Here is an 8,812-nt window from a genome sequence, read left to right as displayed (position 1 = left end):
GGTATGGTACATTAATTTAATTAAAAAAAATTAGTCACTAAACCTTACAAAAGTACCAAGTTCCTGACTTTTATAATCACCAATTAGGCTCCCAACGTATATTAAAACTGTTAACTAAAACTCACTAATAATTGAAATAAATTTTAGTTCAACTATTATATAATTTCAGTTCAAGCAGATCAATATTTTATAATATTTTAGATTTTTGTTATCGCTTCAGTTTTTAATAAAAGCATATTCGGTTAAATCCAAACCAAAATCAAATATATAATCGGTTAGGTTTATTTGATTACTAGAACTGAACAAACAACTGAGAATATCACAAAATAATGAATCGAATATATGAAATAACTCAACCCATAACTAAAACTAAAATTTAATATACATATGATAACCGAACCAAAATATAAAACAATTGGACCGATAGTCAAAACTAAAATATAAAATACAGATCATAACTGCAATGGAAAAAAAAGAACCAAATTGTTTTTCTAGTTATAGAAGCCATCAAAATAATGGTGTCAGCATACGTTTGGATCTAATTTAGGATTTTACAGGGTAATGGCCTTTAAAGAATAATTTGAGGTTCTAATTGATTTTAAACTTATAATAGAGATCTAATTATTCTTTAAACCTAACAAAAATTTAAGGACTTGATTTAAAAAAATAAAAGTAGTGTGACTAACTAGAATACCTAAAAAGAGTTTAACAACTAAGTAATGTCTTTTGCAATTTGATTAGACTCAAATTTTATTCCAGGGAAAACTCTCAAGTTAAAATTCAAATTTACCCTTTAATAACTACAAAAATGTCTAAAATACCAGTATTAGGATTCTAGTACATGTATAAAAAAGAGGGGAGAATAGGATTGTAGTACAAAAGTTGCTTCTGAATTTTCAGTTGTCATGGCAAATATGAGTGTGCAGAAGAAAGAAAATAACATTGAAATGTCCAAAAGGTCTTCGTCTTCATCTTTCGGGTGGGAGGATCTGAATCCAGAAATACTAGCTCTGATACTCATCCGAATCTCGATAGAAGAAAGGGTAGGACTGGTTTCGTTGGTCTGCAAAAATTGGTTAGCATGTGTTTCAGGACCTTATTGTTGGTCAGAAATCAACATCCAGGACTGGTGCCAGAAACGGGACCGTTCTATCCCTGATGTTGACATGGTGGCGTGTAAGCTTATGAAGCGCAATAGAGGTTCATTTCGGTTGCTCTCTGCTTACAAGCTTGGAGATCCAGGCTTCTTTTATGCTGCCAACTGGTAATTGATTAAAAATCTTTTCCTGTTTTTTTTTTTGTGCTGTTTGAATGTTTAAAATGATTCATTTGATTTGAGATTATGACTGTTCACAAAAATCCATTTGAATTTCAGAGATAGCCAATGGATTGTTTAGAGTAATTTTGGAAAACTTCACACTTTCCTTAAGTTTCATATTTGAATTAACATTTTTTCCTAACAAGGAAAAATTAAATTTTGACTATATGGATTCTTTCTCTTGCTCTTGAAAAATATACATTTGATTTACCTACATGAATCTATATGTTTTCTGTACATGTAGGGGGGAAAACTTGAAGGTGCTGAAAATTCCAATGAGTGAAGTGACAGATAAAATGGTGGAAACACATGCTGGTTCACTAGTGAATTTGAGTGTTTTAGACATTAGTTATTGTTTGAATATCACAAATAAAGGAATTGAAGAATTTGGAAAGAACTGCAAAGGCCTAATTGATCTCAAAAGAAACTTGAGATTTGCCATGTTTAAGGAAATTGATGATAGTGAGGCTAGGGCGATAGCAAATACAATGGCGGGTCTAAAGAAACTTGAGATGTGTTTTGGGTATTTTGGAGAATTGGGTCTTGAAGCCATACTTACTATCTGTACTACTCTTTCACATGTCAATGTTAAAGGGGGTTGGAATGTGAAACTCAAAGGTGATGTTTTGGAAAAGTGTTTGAAGCTTGAGTCTGTCAATGACCCTTCCTTTGATGTATACAGTGATAGTGATGATGATGAGGATGATGCAGAATTTACATATTCTGAATAGTTTGGGAATTTATTTTATGAGCAGCAGCAATATAGAGACAGAGAGAATTTATTGGTATTTTGATTTTATCAGCAGGGATATGAGAGTTTGTTGGTATCATGAAATGGTGTATTCAAATGATGAATAATACAAAAAAATATTACTTGCTTAATCTTATATTATGGTGAATTAGATCAAAAAATAACAAATGAATTGAAGATATTAGGTTTAATAAACTATAACAAAAGAAATATTCCTTATGCGATTAATTGTCTAAAATAAAACGACAATGAAGAGGTTGATGATGAATTTACAGATTCTCAATAGTCTGAGAATTACACATCTTGTTTAATTAGTTTGTTTTTATTTAGGAAAAATTACACAATTTCATTCTGTGTTTTTTAGCTTTTTGTTTATCTAGTGAATAAAGAATCAATGTGTATATAATATTAATATAGACTAAACTGATTAATACCAAATTATTGTTCTAGCAAATGACTTATATTATACGAAATAATAATGAATGTTTTGGGATTTTTCTTTACATATAAATAAAATTAAGAGATTGTGCATATAAGTTTATTATGAAGTAACAGATTAATTATAAAGAATGTGTGCATATATAGAAACCACTTGTATACCATATACTAATTTAAATTTTATATATTCAACAACAGGAAGATGTTAAATTATGATAGGAAATTATCAAGTGAGATACATTTGTTTTGGACTCCTTAATAAAAAATAAATAAATAATGAAAATTTACAGTTTTTTTTTGAAAAGGGAAATTTACAGTCTTTAAAAATTATTTACAACTATGTTAAATGATTATTTAGATGATGTCTAACCAAGAAAACCATCATTTTTAATATATTTTAACCAGTGGCGGAACCAGGACCCGATGACCCGGGGCTCAAACATATCAGTAAAAAAAATTTGAGGAAACACATGCTGGTTCACTAGTGAATTTGAGTGTTTTAGACATTAGTTATTGTTTGAATATCACAAATAAAGGAATTGAAGAATTTGGAAAGAACTGCAAAGGCCTAATTGATCTGAAAAGAAACTTGAGATTTGCCATGTTTAAGGAAATTGATGATAGTGAGGCTACGGCGATAGCAAATACAATTCGGGTCTAAAAAAACTTGAGATGTGTTTTGGGTATTTTGGAGAATTTGGTATTGAAGCCATACTTGCTAACTGTACTACTCTTTCACTTCTCAATATTGAAGGGGTTTGGAATGTGAAACTCAAAGGTGATGTTTTGGAAAAGTATTTGAAGCTTGAGTCTTTCAATGACCCTTCCTTTGATGTATACAGTGATAATGATGAAGATGAGGATGATGCAGAATTTACAGATGCTGAATAGTTTGAGAATTTATTTTATGAGCAGCAGCAATATAGAGAAAGAGAGAATTTATTGGTATTTTGATTTTATCAGCAGCTGTATGAGAGTTTGTTGGTATCATGAAATGGTGTATTCAAATGATGAATATAATACAAAAAAAATATCACTTGCTTAATCTTATTATGGTGAATTAGATAAAAATAATAAATGAATTGAAGATATTAGGTTTAATAAACTGTAACAAAAGAAATATTCCTTATGCGATTAATTGTCTAAAATAAAACGACAATGACGAGGTTGATGATGAATTTACAGATTTTACACATTTTATTTAATTAGTTTGTTTTTATTTAGGAAAAATTACACAATTTCATTTTGTGTTTTTTCTCTTTTTGTTTATCTAGTGAATAAAGAATCAATGTGTGTATAATATTAATATAGACTAAACTGATTAATACCAAATTATTGTTCTAGCAAATGACTTATATTATACGAAATAATAATGAATGTTTTGAGATTTTTCTTTACATATAAATAAAATTAAGAGATTGTGTATATAAGTTTATTATGAAGTAGCAAATTAATTATAAAGAATGTGTGTATATATAGAAACCACTTGCATACCATTTTAAATTTTATATATTCAATAACAGGAAGATGTTAAATCATAGGTAATTATCAAGTGAGATACATTTGTTTTGGACTCCTTAATAAAAAAATAAATAATGGAAAATTTATAGTTTTTTTTTAAAGGGGAATTTACGGTGTTTAAAAATTAGTTACAACTATGTTAAATGATTATTTAGATGATGTCTAACCAAGAAAACCATCATTTTTAATATATTTTAACGATTGAGATTTATAAATTATGAGTTTAAGATATATTTTTTATGTTTACAATTTATGAATTGTAGTTTAAAATTTATAAATTAAATTATAAAAGCATACTTATTTTGTGATATATAAAAAATAATGACATATTTAAAATTACTCCCTCCGTACCATTATATAAATCGTTTTAAAAAGTGATTTTTTTTTCAAAATATAAGTCATTTTGGTTTTCCAAGAATTTTTAGTTTACTTTTTTGGTCTAAGTATTAAATTTTTTGTATTACGCTGTGTGTTTTTTTAATATTTCAATACTTATTGCCAAATTATTACATGAGAGACAATTTTTTTTTTAACTTAACCAATGCAAAATTCATTAATTAGACTCTACATTAATTGTATTTTTTTTATTTGTGTGAAAATCTCTAAAATGACTTATATTATGGAACGAGGTAGTAAGTTTTATTATATAATATAATTGTAATTTTATAATTAATATGATTTTCGTGAAACAAACCCAAAAATAAATGCACAAATTCAACTTAATCAAATGATTTAAAGCTTTAACACTATAATAAAAGAAATTTTACAGTAATTCAAGAATAATACACTTGATCATAAAAATCGTTTTGCATACCATTATTATGGAGATGATCGTATAGAAAAAAATGTATACATGTATTAATTGATTCCTCCTGTGTATTAGTCTTTTCAAAGTAAAAATATTGTCTCAACCAAGCGTTCATTAGAATTACTACACTTGGATCTTTTCGGACCTGTCCAGCCACTCAGCTTGGGCGGTAAGAGATTTTCCTTGGTCATTGTAGATGATTTCTCTCGGTATACTTGGGTCATCTTGCTGAGTAGCAAGGATGAAGCTTTTGAGATGTTTTCAACACTGATTAGAAAACTTGAAAATGACAAAAATTTAAAATTAGCTCACATCCGAAGTGATAATGGAGGAGAATTCAAAAACCAACAGTTTGATGAATTCTGTGAAGTCAGCGGCATTGACCACAATTTTTCTACTCCTAGAACTCCTCAACAAAATAGGGTAGTTGAAGCTGTCAACACAGCATGCTATATACTCAATAGGGCTTTAGTTAGACCTGTACTTAAGAAACCCTCCTACGAACTTTGGAAAGGACGAAAACCCAACATTGGATATTTTCGTGCCTTTGGTTGTAAATGTTTTATACTGAATACGAAAGACAACCTTGCCAAGTTTGACTCTAAAGCTGACGAAGCGATCTTTCTAGGGTACTCAACTAACAGTAAAGCATATAAGGTGTTCAATAAATGAACTTAGGTCGTAGAAGAGTTTGTACATGTTGAGTTCGATGAAATTGACCCTGCAAGAAATTCAAGTCAGTCTGCCGAAGATGACCCATGCTCAGCTTCCGCTGACCAAAATGGAGCCGCTGAGTCATTACCACACGGGCTGACCAAAGGTAAAAACGAACCTGAAATTACCTTTGCTGACCAATCTAAAACTGCAGAGACTGTTGAAACACCTGCTCTTGAAAACTCAACATTACCCAAAGAGATCAAAATCTCAAGAGGACACTCGGAGAAGTTCATTCTTGATGTTGCTGAGAACAACCTGATGACAAGAAATCAGCTCAGGAGATATCTCAACAATGTTGCGTTCGTCTCAGTTCATGAACCAAAGAACTTCACCGAAGCTGAGCACGACGAATTTTGGATCAATGCGATGCAAGAAGAGCTTGATCAATTTAAGAGAAATGAGGTATGGGATTTAGTGCCAAAACCTAGGAATCGAAAGACCATATGGGCCTTTCGAAATAAGCTAGATGAACAAGGCAATGTAGTCAGGAACAAAGTCAGACTGGTAGCTCAGGGCTACAGTCAGCAGGAAGGCATTGACTATGGTTAAAAGAATATATATATATATATATGTATTACTCAATTATGATTAAAAGAATATATATTTTTACTCAATTAACGTTTAGACATTATCATATCATAATTCAACATGTTTTAATGCATATTTGGGATATATGGAGTTTTAGCAAAATTGAACATATGAGATATTGTTCCCAAGGCATTTTTAATGCATTGTTTAGTGGTTCAATTCCATTCACATTAGTACTGTTGGTGTTTTTGGCGGAGTTGATCTTTGACACGCAAAACAAATTTAGCATACATAGTATGTCCATGATTAAGAGCTCCCAAATCCTTCGTTTGTCAATACAAGGACAAGCTATTGCTTTTCTCTTATGAATTCTCATTTGGATAAAGCTTTAAAGTCCTACATATATTGACATTTTTTTTAATGAAATATGGAAATCAGTAGAGCCAATGGATCAGGGAATGCCAACCCGGGCCAAAGCAAAACCAAAACCAAAAAGAATATAATAAATGAATAAAAAATAAATGTTATATGGGATAAAAAAGATAAATTTGTACAGCCAGCCAAGACAACAAAAAATTAAGAGAATCTATACTGACTAAGACCAATCATGTCTTGATAAATAAATGAGTTATAGAAGCTTGGTGTTGTGTCCCACCAGGTACTGATTTCACATAGCATGCCTTCCTCGGCTAGACGATCTGCAACCCTATTACCTTCATCGAATATGTGTGTGGCCGATGCCAGTCACGGGTCCAACCAACATCCACTGCATGGATTACTGCTTGCAGGTCCGTGACAAAAGCGAATGCATTTGGAATAGGGAAGCAAAACGCTCCATGAGCAAAACCACAAGAGTTTAGAAAACCTCCAGCACCAGCCGGACCAGGGGCACCCATTGCTGATCCATCGGTGTTGAATTTCATCCAGTCAGGAGGAGGAACCGACCAGCGAACCTCCGTGATTCGGGGAGCCGTAGCTTGCCGGCCAGAGAGGGATAATTGCTTCAAAATATGAAAGTCTAGCATGTTGTTGCACATTGTACCGCGGCTGCCGGTGTCGGCTTCTCTAATTGAGCTCCAAATAATCCGCAATATATAGTCTGTGTATATTTGCTGATTTATTCTAAAAAATTCTTCCATGGCGGGGACAATGGCAGATGAAAAAAAAGAAGAAAAAAAATAAAAAGAAAATGGAGAGAGCCTTATCATTTTTTAGGATAACAAATGTCAACTTGGACTGCTCAATTATTGAGGAAATTAAGACATTCAAGAGGTTAGATGTTCCCAAGAAAAGAAACAAGAAGGCTGCTGTACTTTGACAAAGAGAAAGAGAAAAATACAGGTTTCAATTTTCTATTATATAAGAGTGAGGAGCTTAAATCAAAATAATGTGGAGTGAGTGCAAAAAAAGAAAGCCAACAAAAAAGCTACTGTTATTCTTGTGGCATTGTTTTGAGAGTTATAACTATTGTAATTTCTTTTACTAAATAAAGTCTATAATATTTTCAGTCTTTTTTTCTCCAACACCGCCCATACTGTTCTGTGAGTTTTTTCCCAGATTAGTGAACAATGTGGCTCCTTAAATGGCTTCGGTTCCAATGATAATTGTTGCTCGTAGTGATTTAGATCCTCTCTATATTGACAATGTTTGCATTTCTCAATAATAGTTGGGTCTTTTTCTCAAAAAAAAAAAGTCAATTACAAAAATACCCTTCCAAATCTCATATAAACAAAATTATTCATTTAACATAAACCTTAGCCTCCCAAATCTAGAGCTCTCCACTAACATTGTCTTCTTTTATTAGGAATGTCTCTTCTATTCTCCATATTCAGTTGCATTTACTTAAAAAAAAAACATTAACAAATTGTCTATCTCAGTCATGAAATGAACCTTAGTTTTCACTTCTTGATGAGTTGTTCTGCCTGTGCTTTTCGCTGCACTGATTTTTAGTTTGTTTTTCTAATCTAGCTAAAGCTCCTTTTTTAACAAGTGTATGGCTTTCCAATTTGAACTTTGAGTTGCACCAACATATAATGCTTTGTGGAATTTGTTTGTTTGCCTTCTGAAATTTGCATATTTGGGGCAAAGCAGTTAAAATATTGTAGAATGGGTGTCTGAGTAGATCATTTAGGTTGTAAACAAGATTGTTTAAATTTGTATAGTAGATTCTAGAGAGACAGCGAGAGAGATATGTAAGGATATGGCTATTGAGTTCTTTTTTTTAAATCAAAACCAATGGAGAAATCTGAATAAATTTATCTTAGAATGCTTAAGAAATCAAAAGAAATTTGAAAGATCTAGAATGATATAGAAAAATATGAATCCCTCTAGAAAACACATGATTTTAACTTAATTAAGTTGTAAGATACCGTGCCTTTGTCAAATGCTATTTATTTTCAAAAGTTCATCTATGGTGTGTACTAAAGTTGTGGTCCTTGTTTCATATTGATGAAATAATAGAACAACTTTACATTTTGGTTTTGCTGATTGTTTTGTGTTAGTGATACCAATACACTCTAGACAAACAAATGTTCATGTACAATGGCAACCTTGGGATCAGTATATTCTTGGAAAGGCAAAGCACTAATAAACACATCACATTGGCATAGCAAAAGGCCTTAAATTTATCAGATTGGTCCAATCCTTCAGCTTCAGCATCTCAAGCTATATGTTTTGATATCTTCTTACTTCGACGACCCCTCGAAAAATTGACAGGTATTGATTTGAGTCT

This window comes from Euphorbia lathyris, chromosome 6, assembly GCF_963576675.1.
Source record: "Euphorbia lathyris chromosome 6, ddEupLath1.1, whole genome shotgun sequence".
Lineage (NCBI taxonomy): Eukaryota > Viridiplantae > Streptophyta > Magnoliopsida > Malpighiales > Euphorbiaceae > Euphorbia > Euphorbia lathyris.
Note: the sequence above shows the minus strand (reverse complement) of the source record.